Source organism: Vespa mandarinia, chromosome 2, assembly GCF_050613455.1.
Source record: "Vespa mandarinia isolate Hongniang chromosome 2, ASM5061345v1, whole genome shotgun sequence".
Classification (NCBI taxonomy): Eukaryota; Metazoa; Arthropoda; class Insecta; order Hymenoptera; family Vespidae; genus Vespa; species Vespa mandarinia.
Genome location: NC_140811.1, coordinates 5,084,973 through 5,101,022, shown reverse-complemented (window position 1 = coordinate 5,101,022; position 16,050 = coordinate 5,084,973). Strand labels below are relative to the sequence as shown.

At 33.3% G+C, this 16,050-nt stretch overlaps 1 protein-coding gene across 5 annotated transcripts in view; it reads left to right on the top strand.

Annotated features, from left to right (window-relative positions):
- dpr12 (defective proboscis extension response 12) overlaps positions 1-16,050 on the top strand; it is a 193,429-nt gene that overhangs the window by 44,675 nt on the left and 132,704 nt on the right. The window contains exon 1 of one of the 5 annotated variants that reach the window (XM_085664780.1): positions 15,111-15,438. The exons of 3 other annotated variants lie outside the window; for them this stretch is intronic. The gene's annotated coding sequence lies outside the window, so the exon portion shown is untranslated. Of the gene's footprint in view, positions 1-15,110; positions 15,439-16,050 lie in introns of those variants that run through there. One more of the 5 variants, XM_035861576.2, reaches the window with a different exon arrangement.

Below are 16,050 nucleotides of genomic sequence, written 5' to 3'. Positions count from 1 at the left end.
AGAACGTGGACCTTCCAATTCGATTGCCACAGAACGGCCAACGATAAATTCGAGATCTCCCGGTTTCATTTTCGAAGAGGGCCAAAGAAAGACTTAACTGATGAGAAAACAATACTGTGCTTTATATCGTAAATCACTTTCTCTTTTTTCGATAAAAATAGTGCTGACTCGATTTAATTCTCTATCAATATTTTTCTTTTTTTTTTTTTTTATCAAGAATCACATCCTATCGTACATAAAAATTATTTATTATGTATATATATATATATATAATATCTTACATAATAAATTTGATCGAAACGAAAATATTATAATGATTATAGTAATATTTGTATAAATTATGGAAAGATCATAAAATACGTTTGTTCTTTCTAATTAAAGTAAATAAAATAAATCGATGCGCGGAGAAAAATATTTCTTTATTTTGATTTACATTTCATTTTTTTATTCAGAATCAAATACGTTTAATATAACGAGGTAATCGTGAGATTAAGTCAGCAACGTGAATCGACTAAACGAAAGAAAAGAAAAGCTTACGTTAGCGTTGACATTTGATTCGAGTCAATTGCGTTTCAATTTGTAATAGGGTACTGTGAGATAATAGACGGTCTGTTCTAAAACGAATTCCATCGAGACGGATCGCAGAATCATTATCGAGTTCTCATTCGGTTCTCGACCGTTCGTAAATGTTACGAAGTGTCGTGGGTCCAATCAATTCGAGGAAAAAAAAACCGAAAAAAGCAGCGTCAGGGTTCCATTGAAATTGAATTAATCGTGTCAATAGCATGGAAATAATTCGATTTATATCGATAGCTATGTTGCAAAAGTCACTCGTTTATAAGCAATAAATGTCGGAAAACTGCGAAGCGAGAAACACGATACAAAGCTTTACATCGATTATTTACTGCTGTTTATTTTTTCACGCTAACGCCTGCCAAGTTTACATCCTCGTTCAAAAGCGGCACACGCATTTTCCATAACGTTGTCAAAATAATTTTCTTCGTTGGTTCGTTGCAAAATCGCCAAGAACCGTATTATCCATCGTTGATTTATTTATATAACGTCGATCCGAACCTGTTAACAATTTCGTTGCAATTTTCAAAATATCCGATAATAACAACGAACGTTCCAAATTCATTTTAAATTTATCGCTTATGATCATAAAATGCGACATCATTATCATTTCTATAGAAGAAATTTAATGCATACGATTTAATTAAGCGACCTACTAATAACGATTAAATATATTCGATGTACATAAATATGTATACCGCTAATGTATACATACCTGTATACAATTTAAAGAAACACAATAAAAACAGGAAAATGAAATACTGGTAAAGAGCAAAGAAAAAGAAGGTCATTCGATTGTAGTCGCGTGATTCGTAAAACTTCTCTTCACTAAAAACCACATCCTTTAGCATATAACGAGGCGCGAACGAGACTCATTATTCCCTCGTATAAGGCATACGATCGAAGGATCGAAACAGTCTGAAACAGTCATAGAAATTACAAAGGCTTTAACAAAGAAGATAAACGTACATAGAAAAAAAAAAAAAAAAAAAAAGAAAAAAAAAAAAAAAAAGAAAAGGAAAAAAAAATTAAAAATGAAAAGAAAGAAAATAATAGGTTTGAAAGGGGCAAGGGAACGTTAACGCAGCTACCTTTAGTTGAGCCCTCAATGCTTTTAGTTAATTAAATTTGCCGCGTTATTAACGTTTATGCGGCCAGAAAGTTCGCGCTCGTAAAAAACTGCGGTTGTTCCTGTTTCTGAAGTTGACGTTGGTAGTGGCTGTTTACCTGGGGTTGAGTGACTTCTATACTCCTTGCACACAGAAATACATATAAACATATACATACACAGACACACACACACACACACACATATATATATATATATATAAACAATCACATATAATCGCGTATATATTTCTTGTCGTCATCACCATAGTCGTCGTTGAAGGAGCCGTTGACTGAAAACGTTCGCGTGTTTCGTTGCGTAGAATCAATACTTAGCCCGTACACGCTAGTCTTTCTTTCTTTCTTTCTTTCTTTCTTTCTTTCTTTCTTTCTTTCTTTCGTGTTCCTCTCGTTTCGTGGTTCTCGACGATGGATACGATCCACCCCCTTTTCACTCACCCTTCCTTGTAATGTCAAACCTGTTTCCTGTTCCATTCTTGATAATTTCAGAGTATATTTTATTCTCTTTGTTTTTCTTTTTTCTCTCTTTTTTATTTTCTTTTTTTTTTTTTTTTACAAAAATTGTTGAATTAAACCATAGATGAATTAAATCGATTCTATTATAGTGTTTTATTATCATTGGCTTGTCTCGATAGGACGAGGATAGATGAAAGAAATAAGGGAAGAGAAAAAGAAAACAAATGAGAAATATAATATACAAGGGAATAGAAGAGGTGGAAATTTACGAAACGTGAAATTTACTATTTCGTTTTACTACGAATGGATTATTTTTAACTTCATTTTCCGCTATTACCTTTCTACTCGCGAAATAATATAACTCTACTTATTTCGAGAACAAAACGAATGTAGTTGACATTCGACATGAAAAATATGCATTCCTTTTTATTTTATCACATTTTTATTCCTTCTCACTCTCCTTCTCTCTCTCTCTCTCTCTCTCTCTCTATCTCTATCTTTCTCTTTCTCTCTCTTCTTTTCACCGAACGAGCGGAAATATTTCAAGGTGGAACTTCATACGTTGGATGGTGGTAATAGTGCTCCTGGCGGCTATACGATCCGTGCACGTGAAGAATCTAGTAATTTTGAGAATCACGCCGAATTCCTAGACGACGCTACCACGTCTCCGACTTGAAACATTCCGCATGGTATCCTCCATGGATCTTCTCTAAATAAGAAAGATCATTTTACACGACGATTTCATGCCGTGATTTAAACTAAATTCTACGAGAAGATATTAATTTTTCCTTTATCCTTTTTCTTTTCTTTTCTTTTCTTTCTTTCTTTCTTTCGTTCTTCTTTTTTCTTTTTTTTTCTGTTTTGTTTGTTTTTTTTTTTTTTTTGTAATTTTATATCTGAAACTCTGGCGTTACGCTCGATTATCTTCAATTGTTTCTTCGACTCTCGTTTCTCGCTTTTCCTGAAAGCAATTCTCGAGAATAGAACTCGGATATAGTCGATTTTCTACGGAGTTTAATTATCGCTCCACCAAATTAGTAATTTTCAGTAAGAGAAACTTTTGTGCGTTTAGCGCAAACTTGGCATTTTAAATCGATCAAATACTTTTCACCGTGCTTTCCGTTTTCGTGAAAATAGATCGCATAAATGAGAGAGAGAGAGAGAGAGAGAGAGAGAGAGAGAGAGAGAGAGAGAAAGAGAGAGAGAGAAAGAGAGAGAGAGAAAGGAAGGAAGAAGGGAGGGAGGGAGGGAGAGAGAGAGAAGGAACTTTATAAGACCCTGGGAAAACGCGTTACGTTCGTCGTTCAGAATATACACTGGAAGAGCGAAAATTGTAATGCTCGAAGTGCTTCCGAATGATGTCACGAAGCGAAAAATGTTTACGAAAAACAATAATATTGTCCTTTGATTTACAAGAGACACAGAAAAGCTTTGTCAGCAAAAATGTAAAATGTTCCAAAGTGAAATAAAAATAACTTTCGATTTCCTAAATAAATCAAATGATAATGGATGATACCTAACCGATCGGTAGGGCGTGGACGGGTCACGAAAGAACGATTATTCATTCCTAACTTTTAAATATTCTACTGACCAGGGTACAAATTACATGCAACTTAAAACTAATTAACCCAAAAAAAAAAAGGAAAATCGTGAATACATGAGGGTTCATTTTTTTTTTTACTGGCTACGATAACATTAATTTCTTTTCAGTTTATATACTTTTTATGGATATAATATATACTTGTTTATATATGTAATAAGTATATATATATATATATATATATATATATATACAAATATATATACGCATACACACACATACACTTTTTTATATGTCTGGATATATGCGTGTGTATGTATATTATAAATCTTTCGGTAGTCCAGGACTTTCTAGTAAATAAAGGCTCACTAACGCCAGTAATAGAACGGTGCCGTGAATGGAAAGTATGTATATAAATTTCATCTCAAAGAAAATCTGCCTCGTATTCATAATACCACTGTGTAGCGTTGGCATATCGGAATAAAATCATCCAACGAAAAAAAAAAAAGAAAAAAAAAAGAAAAAGAAAGAAAGAAAGAGGCTAGGGAAACGAACTCTCTTAGGTATTCTTTTCGTGTAAATTAATGTCGTTCGTTGTACGTTCGAATCGTTGTGTCCTTGTGTCCTAACAAAAATCCCAGACGATAACTACGACGACGACGACAACGACGACGACGACTAGTCACTCCTTTTATTTTCCTCATGGATTTAATAAGACCGTATAACGACTTGCTTAAATCCTCATCGTGATATTTATTTTAGCTTTTGGAAAGAAACGACAGGAAAGAATTTTTTTTTCTTTCGAGGCTTCTTATTAAAGGGAGAACGTCGTACGTTTTTATTCTTAAACCTATAAATAAGAAATCTTGACGAAAATGAAAGGGGAGAAATAATTTCTGTGTGTGTGTGTGTGTGTGTGTGTGGATCCTCGCGTGTGTGCGAGAAGGAAAGAGAGAATGAGAAAAATTGAATTATCGATCTCGCACGTTAGAATCGGATTCTCCGACATTGTCGTCGCCCGATGAAAATCATTTAATTCGACTGTAAATTTCATTGATAGTCCTGTTTCACAACGCTTGCCAAGGTGGATGTAAAACGACTCTTTATTCGAAACAGGACGAGAAACTACGATCTGAGAATTCATTTCCTTTAGCTGGTAATCATGGTATAACTATCGAAGTTTATTTCACGGCGAATATGATGAAAATAGATAATGGTTTTTTAATTAAATTTCTCTTCAGAAAATCCGATTCCTCAAAGGAAGAAAATTCCTTTACCGAACGGTATAAAATATGCTCCGTTAAAGACTCGGTTACTTTTCCAGTTCCTCGCACAAACGTAACTACTAAATCTACTACCGCAGATATTTATATTTTCATCTATAAAATAAGACGAAGATCTTTTCGTCGTCGTCGTCGTCGTTGTCGTTCTCATTGTTGTTTAAATTAATGCTTCTCGAAGCTTGGGTCAATAATACTAAAAAAAAGATCCTTAAAATTCTTTCAGCCGATAAGATGATTTTTATACATAATGGATCAATAATTGGAACTGTAGGGATTTGCAGTTTTATTAATTTGACAAAAAATTAGAATCCAAAAGATTTCGATAAAGAGAGAGAAATTGAATTGTCAAATCACTTAAGAACTTTCAATCAAGTACAATATTATAAAATTCTTCACTTTTAATTAAATAGATATAGCACACATAAATAATATAAATATCTTTGGTCATTGAATTTTTCTTTTTTTTTTTTAACGATTTATCTAAATCCTCGTCATTTATTTTAACATTCAATTCTTCGATTATTATTGATCTTATTATAAGTGAATAGAAAGAAAAGTTTCAAAAAACATGTGATAAAAATGAACGCAACAACGGTTAACGTAAAATATGACGTCGTCGAAGGCGTTCTTCGATCAATCATAACTACGAGCAAGGGATAAACTTGCATGAGTTCTTCCTCTTCCTCTTCCTCCTTTTCCTCATCCTTCCAATAAGATAGCCGATAGGGAAATCATTTTTTTCCACTTTCACGGCACATTACGCGGCTGTTATCGCATCGTTTCAATGCATGATATTGATGGCCAGGCAAGTCTCGTATCGAGAAATAAGCGTTTGAATATAAACGCGAACGATCTCTTCTTCTTCTTCTTCTTCTTCTTCTTCTTCTTCTTCTTCTTCTTCTTCTTCTTCTACACAAAAAGCATCCCTTTTGAGAATATATACCGTTCGTGCAATCTCTTATTCTTGCAAATCTAAGTTTTAGAAGATCGAATCACATGTAACTATAACGTTTCTATGTTACGTTTGTCATTTTATAAATAAATGTTTAAGTATAAAAATAACGTATCTTTCTTTAGAATAAAAGAATCCTAGAATCTTTTAAACTTCTTTACTCTTTTATTAGAGATTATCTTCGTATGTAGTTCGATTTTTGAATAAGAAGGAAGACTTTACATATCTTTAGCATAAGAATCAGAGGCCGATTCTACGAGAACTTCCTTAGATAGCTTAAGGTACCTTTACTGCATATTCAAGTTCACTTTTAATCTGCTTTAAGTCAAAGATACAAAAGAAAAAGATCTCCTCGAAGACTATTGTTAAAGAAACCACTAATCTCATTTCATCGAACTATCATTATTTTCTGATCGATTCGATTAAATTTCTATAAATGGTTTTATCAAAAACTTTCATTGATGTTCGAAAGAAAATATTAAAGAAAATTATTATCAGACGTGAAAAATATTTTAAAAAGAAACGGATAAAAATATAAATGTAAGCAGTTTTATGCTCATCGTTACAAAGGGTTAAAATCTTTCGACTTCTCTGCCAAGAACTATCGATAACAAGTTAAAGTTGCGAAACAGCAAACGATAGTTTAAAGCATTTTCGATGGAACTGATCGTGAAACGATCAAAGAATCATAACTCAACTTGAAACTTACTCCCTCTGTCTTTCTATGTATTTATCTATCCTTTTCCTTTGGCATCGCGTGCACCAGAGGTCCAAGAAACTTAGGGTGGTGGTTCGTGTGGCCACCTTTATCTCGCTAATCCAATATTTCGTCCGTACGTCGACGGTGCGGCCATTTCCGGTGCGATTTCGTGGAACACGAAACGACGTCACCCAACGATGGTGGCGGTACTGGCGTGGGTGGTGCTGCACCACCAGCCGGACCGCATCGAGGGTGAGTAGGGTGAAAGGGCGGAAAGGGTGTGCCGATCGAAGGCCAGATCGTGGTTCGCTCCCTATCGCGACAGCCTATTGAATTTAACGAATGCTTACCACAAACGAGTTAACCTTTCGCTCTCTACTTCCATTTGCCGCTGCTTGCGTTACTTCGAACTTTCAAACGAGTTAAAGATTTATACGCATCATGTTTTTTTTTTTTCGAATAATTAAAACACGATAAGTGTCAAAACTTCCTACGTTTTATCTCTAGGAATCACAAAATTTTCATTGGATTATAAGAGATTAATCCAATGAAAAATATATATAATAATAATATATAATAAAAAAATTATTATATATTATTATTAATGATAACTAGACTGTTATTAACAATTTGTTTATATTTCACACATAAACGCTTCGTTTACTTTCGCCTACAATCGACCAAAACTGTAAAATTTTCATTAGTAAAGTTGCAAAATTATTGGACGATATAACAACATATTGTAAAAACTGAATTTGTTAATCTCATTTCCATTTATATTAATTTTTATAAAATATTATACAAATTTATATTACGTTAATTCTAATGCCAACAAAAATGAGCGAACTGATTACTGACATTCGAAATAATAATTCATATTTTCATTATAAATATATATATATATAAAACTTTTTTATTCATATTTTCATTATTCTACTTGTAGCAAGAACGAAAATTATGAATAACAATTAACAATTGTTGAATAGCGTATTTTTGACTTTATACTAATCATCTAATTATTCATTTTATTCGCAATATTTTTTTTAAAATAATAATCAGTAGTCACGGTTATCAAGGTATTAAAAAAATCGAGAAAAAAATATATATTTTTCAAAAATGAAAAAAATACTTTTATTTTAATTTATAGACATTTATTTTGTAAGTTCGAGAAATGAAATGGAAATTGGTTCGAGGTATTTTTATTATTTTTCTTTTTTTTTCGTTTATAAAAGATGTATATATATATATATATATATATATATATATATATATATTGAAATGAGAAGAGAAATTAGCAACATTAATTAGATTCGAATACGTGGCACCATCTGAAACGAGATTCGCTAAATTTTAGCGTAGAGTTTATTCGCCTACCTTCGTATCTACGTACTTTAACGAGAATGTAAAACTAAACGTGCTGCAACGTACAAGCTACGTTAACCATGTATTATGAGTCTGCGTAAAGAGTCAAAACTAAATGCAGTAGCTCCTAATTAACAATTCGAACTTTCTCCATGTCACCGTCATGTCCACCGGTAATTTTACTATTAACGAGCCATTGCTCAAGAATCAATGTGCCTAAAGTTTTTATCTTTTTTATTTCTATTAATGATACTTAGAATCAATATTAATATAAGTATAACAAAATATCCACGGTGCGATCTGATAATTTCTCTTGAGGGTACGTCAAAGTAAACCCCGAAGCGTTTTAAACGAATTCACTTTAGAAGGCTTTTCTTACACAAGGGAGATTTTCAATGGTTTTCAAGCAATTTGAAAAATGATTTTCATACAAAAGTCTCATACGTATTCTCACGAATAATGTCAAAAATAAAAAGAAAATTATTTTGATATTCGTTTAAAGATATATCTAATTACATTAATTCGAAAAGTAATTATTCGAATTGGGCTTACATGCATGAAAAACATTCATTTTATTAATTCGAATGTGAATATAAAAGTAAAAGGAGAAAATAAAAAAAAAAAAAAAAAAAAAAAAAAAATGTACCGATGAAAAATGTCATGCGATGTATCGCGATGACTAAGAGTGGCAATCGTACAACACTGTTTTAAATACAGAAAAAAAAGTCAGAATACAGTACGTTATTTTATTTTATTTTGTTACTTTAGCTTACTCTTCATACATAGGAATTTATAGAAAAATATCTTCCTCGAAATAACTCCTTCATACCGTGCGATTTTCTACCGCATGCCAGAAATTGCTGGTATGCTTTTTCATCCACGATCATTATTGAAGTATATCTTTCGAAGGATAACAAAAAGCAAATACGAATTAATTTAATATTGTCCTTCTCTTTTTTCTTTAATTTTCTTTTTTTTTTTTTTTGATATTAGGAAAAAAATTTTATCAAATCTAATAAAAAGATTTATTAAATCTAATCGATTGCGATAACGATTGAACATATTTACGTATGTATGTATAAAATTTGCACGGGATAATATATTTTATTAAGAAAATTGTAACCCCATGAGATATAACAATATCATTCTAACATATTTATTACATATGTATATATATATATATATTGGTCGTTAATGTCCCGTTAGCTATCGTTATTTGTTATAAAGCAACGATGTAGTAATATTATTTAATCGACCAGCCAATATTTTCCAATACCAAAGAGAGGATGATCGTTCAATAACGTGAATTTACACGAACGTTTCGTCACGAGCCATCGTGGAAAGAATTTTGTTAAACGCGATGATAAAGAAGCACGCTAATGAGGGCACGTAAATTGAATTTTACGAGATCCCCCGCTATCGAAACCCTTCATCGTCATTCGCTTGACGTAATTTTCCCTCGAATATTCTGCATCGTCCGCTCGATTCCACTTCGTCGCAATTACATTGACTCGTCAGACGTTAGAGTCTTGTAACGAAACGAGCTAATTGATATTATAAATCATGACGAATTAGCGAATCAGCAAGTACTGACAATTTATAAAATATTATTTTGACGGACGAATTACTGAACTTGACGTTTCTGCGGTTATAACGTAAAATGATCTTCTATTCAATCGGAGAGTGATATCGAGGTCGAGTTGAACAAAACAATGCTCGTTATACATAAGCAGTGGCAGTTTACACAATATAGATTGTTATCATATTGGGTGTACCTTGTTCTCCTAACAATTCGAGTCCTTTCTCCTTTCTCTCAAACTATTCACGCCATAGAAATGAATACACTGCGAAGTGGTCATGAGATATCTCCTGTTAGATAATTCAACCGAGACCCCTTTTGTCTTATCTTTGACATCCAATAAAGTTCGATTATGTCGACGTATACGGTGTATATCATTACAAGGTAATGAACAAGTAAATTAAATAATTAACTTTATGGTTGAAAGAAAATAAAAAATATATAGAAACTTCGGAAAAATTAAAAAAAAACTCGTAGCTCATTTCCACCCCCCTTCCCCCATGGAAACACGGAATTAAATATTTCGAACGCTTCCACGTTCGCTCGTTATTCTTTTCCACGTCGGAGAATAAAACGTGCCGAAAAATGTATCCACTTAACCTCGATCGTATGCGGTGATTCATTTCGCTCTTTCGAATAAACATCGTTCTCACTCTCGCGCCTGCGATTCCACGTTTTCGTAATAAATTCACGAACGCGTTTTGGAGCGGAAATACTTCCGGTAAGCCCCACTTCGCGAAAAAGCATCGCCTTTCGAAGAGATTTAAAGGCTCACGAAACAACGGAATCTTCCTTAACCGGGACAAAAATGATGATTCTCTTTAACAAAATGAAGCAAAAGTATAGCGAGCTAAAAAGAACAATAATAACAACAACAACAATAACAACAACATTAATTATGGACATAAAATAATATATTATATGTATCATATAATGTGTATCTTATATCATAATATATATCTTAGAATTCTTTTTACAAAATTGATAAGATACTCTCCCTCTATTAGATTCGAAAAATGTGAGTTTGTTTGATACAGAAAAGAAAATAATCGATAAGTGTATTAGAAAAACTTATTTAATTTACTGAAAGCATGATTTTACGATAATTCTTATAAAACATACAGGTACGAATATGGATGGCATATTAAAATCGCGCATGTTTGCCAAGAAACAACACGCGTGCACGGATGTACTACTTAAGTTCGCAGCTCGTAAAACGAGATAATCTCTCTTTTGTCGATGTCCTTTATTTATTCAAAAGTTATCTGCACGAACGTAATAAAGTCGTACTAAATATATACACACGCACTCTCTCTCTCTCTCTCTCTCTCTCTCTTTCTCTTACTCTCTTTCATTCTCTAGTTTTCTCTGTCATTTCCATTTCGCTTTTTTTCGCTTTTTTGTTGTGTCGAAATAAAAGAAATGAAAGCTACGTAAACGAGGATGCTTGGCAGTGAGCGTATTAGAAGAACGTGCATTGTAATGTTGCGGCTACGTTGCGGAATTGTGTACGGAAATGACAGTGGAGAATGATGAAAATCGAAGAAAGAGAAAACGAGCTAGCCAAAGAGAGAGAGAGAGAGAGAGAGAGAGAGAGAGAGAGAGAGAGAGGGAGAGAGAGGATCCAGTCATGGTCCTTTCTTCTGCAAACGTTTCGATGTAATTTCCTGCGGGCACAATTCCCTCTCTCTCTCTCTCTCTCTCTCTCTCTCTCTCTCTCTCTCTCTCTCTCTGCACCACGAAGCATATAGCTCATATGAAAGCCGATGTACATGCAATGGTCGGCGCGAACGTGAATACGCGCATGATCGGACGAATGGTTAAGGATAACGAAATGTACGGCTGATTAGTTCCAACATTTGATTGATGTCATTACAGATTCGCTTATACCAATGACACAAGCGTACGTTCCCTGACGCAAATTATCTATACACGTTCTATACGCAACGCAATGACATCAGCGGATTGCTGTTTGCAATGGCACGTATCGATACTCGAGATACTAACAGTGTATAGTTATACTTGGTTAGATTAATACTACTAGAAATTTCCATTGTCTCTTTCCTTACGAAAATCATTTAAAGTTCCAAAGATAGTAGCAAATCGATTGTGCCAAAGTTAGTTCCGAAATTCTACCAAATTACTTTTCTCAACGTTCGTTTCTTTCGTCTACGAAATATTCTCTTATACGTTTTCCACGTTCTTCTTAACGAGAAAACGAAAATTACCGAGAAGACGATGGATTCGTACGGAAGTAATCTTTCAAACGTTCTCTAAGAAAGGTGGAAAGCGTAAGGCGTTCGTTAAACTCGAAAGACCGATGCATCCTTTTCCCTCTGGATGAACGTTCTTCGTAAAGATCCTAAGGGAGTCTTCCGGTAGAAGGCTAATAACCATCGAGAGGGCAATTGTCGAGGATGAAGGCTGCTTTATATTCTCAGCAACTGTCCGTTCAAGCAGCTGGTTGCACAGCGTTGCTACGTGCTCGCGATAGATCAGAACCGCGTTTAAAGCGAACGCCCAACGACAATGCATCTTAATAGGCGAACATCGTCCTTCCCCCCTTTCTCCGGTACCGTCCTAAGCACGCTCGAAGGAAATAATAAAAGCTTGGGCATCGAGCACGATCAAACGACGAGAATGATAAATACGTTCATATTCGTAGAAAATTCAACCTGAACAAAAATATCAAACCTATTGATAAAGCCTCCAATAAAGGTTCTGCGGTAAATCTAATTAATCAATGAATGGTATATAATGGCTTAACAAATAATTCCATTCGACATTTCGATTAATCCCTTTTGTTTACACATACATATTTAAATATATACATATATACATATATATGTTTCTGTATATATTTGTTGACTTTCTGACTCATACTCTTAGTTTTCTTAAACTATTTTTTAAGGTTCATGTATTACCATGCGAACTATTTGATCGTGAGAATTTCGTTAGATGCTCGATAAGAATAAGAAAATATTTTCCCGCATAGTTGGCATGTCAACAACACAACAATCTCAAAACCTAATTAAAAATTCTCCATCGAAAGACAACTTAAAACTTTAATATATCGCATTGTACCACTCACTAGCAATGACTCAATCTATCATAATAATTATAAAAATATATTGCTATATTATTATAGTTCCTTTATAATCGTTCAATCAGTTAATCTTATTTTGAAGTATACAAGGCCTCGTTTAAATTAATTTCCATTTGAGGGTTCGAAAATAACGTGTAATTATCGGCCCGACTATGTCGCCCTTCGTGAAAATGTATATACAAACATCACTACGTTTACGTCCATGAAAATACGTATCAACAATACTAGGTAAACTTTATTGAACTTAATTCATAAAGATGAACGTACCTAACACTACAGTATTATTCTAAGAAATTATTCTAAGAAAACTAAAAAAAACTTCTTTTCTACGTACTTTGTTTTACGCATAGAATCTGATAAAGAAAATTTATAAATACGAAGAATTGCTTTTCAATGTCACATTGTCAAACGTATAGATTGTTACGATCCGATAAAAAAACGTTTGAAAAGAAAACATCATTCTCTCGTTCTTCCATCATTTATGTTAGTAGTGTATAGTACGAGCTAAACGTTTTCGCGGATGATAACAGTTTCGTATTTATATATATATATATATATATATATATATATATATATATATATATATATGTATATATTAAAAAGAGAAAAAAAAGAGAGAAGAAAAATAGGCACGCGGTTGGGACAGTACTTTTTGGAAAACCTGTAACTTTTGTCCTAAATATTTTTGCGTGACTCGCTTCGAAAGGTACCGATACAAATTCCAGTATATTCCAGAGATAAATGATTCGTATTCGTGTTGGTTTATTCGTGTATACGAATTGCGGGGGGTGAGGTTTTGGGAAATCGAACGAAACTGGACTGAAGTAGTGCGAACGTGTTTCATCTTTTTCTCTCTTTTTCTACATATATAAATATATATATATATATATATATTTTTTTTTTTTTGCCATTTATATGAAAAGGTTTGCTTCGACGTACGAAGGCTTAATGTTACTCGAGCGATATATTTCTGCATCGGTGATGCTATTGTAGTCGTTCGTGGCATCGATAAAATAAGTACATCGGTATTCGTTTGTAGAAACGATGGTACGAAAGAAGAATCTTTAGCCTCACCTGGGTTTCCTGTATCCGATGGACTATACTTTGTCAACTAGTTCATGATTTTCCCATTGTTTACGTGTAAACTATTGTCAACGTATCGGGTACAGATGCGCTAAAATTTTCTTAAACGAAGTATATACGTAGAGAAACGAAATGAAAAAAGGAAAAAAAAACGAGAAGATAAGGGAGCATAAGTAAATTATTAAAAACAATGATAAAAATGTACGATATAATAGATTCTAACGTTATACTTTACTCGTATACGTTAAGTATTGTAACAAAAGTTTTGTATTATCGTTGGCTTGTCGTGTGTATATTTCAAAATTTCCTAATGAATAACCGAAACTTTCATCAGAACTATGCGAGATTTTTATTTGCAAATAATCAACTTTCGTGATACCCGCAATTTTTTTTAACGGGAAACGTTCTTTTTTCTTTTTTTTTTTTTTGTTTTTTTACTTTTCGCGAAAAAGAGATGACTGGAATCCGCTTTAAAGTATATTCGTACGTATTTGTATTTCGAATGAGTCCAGTGCACTCTTGTAAAAGCAAATTTGATGAAAATTGTTTCGATCGCTAATTAAATAGGTATGTATGTACATGGGTGGTATTATTTATGTATATATACGTTCGAAGAGATAGAATTAACGATAACGGGACTATACTATTGAAAAATTATACATACCTATCGTAGTATACCTACCAACTATAAAATCATAGATTATTCAATTAACGTAAGATTATTTGATAAAGCTTCATGAATTGTGCACAATAGCCGTGCGTATTCTGATTAAATACTAGGCCGCTTATGGAAAATCGATCTTTACGTTCTGTAACTTCGCCAGTGTTTAATGATAATTATTCAACAATGCTTGTAGTTATGAATATATATGATCGACAAATAAATATCATTAAATTCGTTATAATTCATACGAAATAAATGTTATGAAAGCGATTAATATATCTATTTTTGAAAGTATGCAAGAAGTAAATGAGCTTCGATATATATATGTATAAATATATATATATATACACATATGCGCGCGCATGCATGCACACACGCACGCACATAGTATATAAATATATTTCGAATCGATCATTTCTAATATGAAAAAACTTAACTTAACTTGAAATAATTTATCAAGATTTAAATGACTAAGAACAAATTTAGAAATATTTTTTTTCAACGTTATCTTGTTAAAAGAGAAAAAAAGATACATTGAACGGAAACCACATCCGACAGATCTGAGATATAGCTCGTTTCCGTTTCCTCGAGAATTAGATAGAGGCAAACAAAAAGCAACGTTTTCGAATGGGTAATATCGTCCTGCGTCACGGCCACGAAACCACGTTGGACACTTGAAATATCACTGGCTTGCGTTCTCTTGGAGAACAGTGTAGCTAACTGCTGCGATAACGGCTGGACTCGGTTGCTTTTACTCTTGGATGTGTTAAACGCAAGTCAGCTCGACGCGATTCGTTCCGTAATATCTCGCATAGTCTCTGTCCAAAATTATTGTCGACGTAGAATACGTTCAACGATATATGTGTATATGTGTGTGTGTGTGTGTATACGTGCGCGCACGCGCGCGTGTATGTGTGTATGTTCGTACGTATGCATACATATAACTATATAGATAACAATTGCTATCCGAGTGACGAAGAGAGAAACGCATCATCTACTCAAAACTGACCAAGTATACTGACTACTCATAGTTTATACCATGTAATTTGTATATCAAAACGGAAACATTTCAAGGATATATTCCATTAAATTTATTTACATACTTCGAATACTTTGTTCGTTCGTAATTTTTGTATTTATCAAAGATTTTTATCTCGCAACAATTTACATGGCAAATAGAACGATCAAATCGTATAAAATTTGTAAGTTAAATGGTAAACGAGATTTCTTCAAATTTTTTTAACATCTCGCGAGATAGGATTTTTTAATGTATAGAATTTCGTTGAAAATGTTAAACTCTTTCGAACGTTTTTCGAAACGATAGGGAACAAGAAAAGAATAAAGATAGTAATGAAAAAGTAAAAGGGAAAAAGAGAGGAAGGGAGAGAGAGAGAAAGAGAGAGAGAGAGAGAAAAAAACGAAGAACGTGAGGCAAATTTTATCGATGCATTATTCAACAGGCCACCGTATTTATCGGCGTATTTATCTATAAACGTGGGTATCGTTATTCGCGTTTAACGTGTACCTTCGGTAAACTTTAAAGCCAGACAACGAGCCTTTGTCAGTATGCTTGTTAAAAGATTCGAGATAAAGTCGGACGAGCTTGGATCAAAGGACGAGAGCG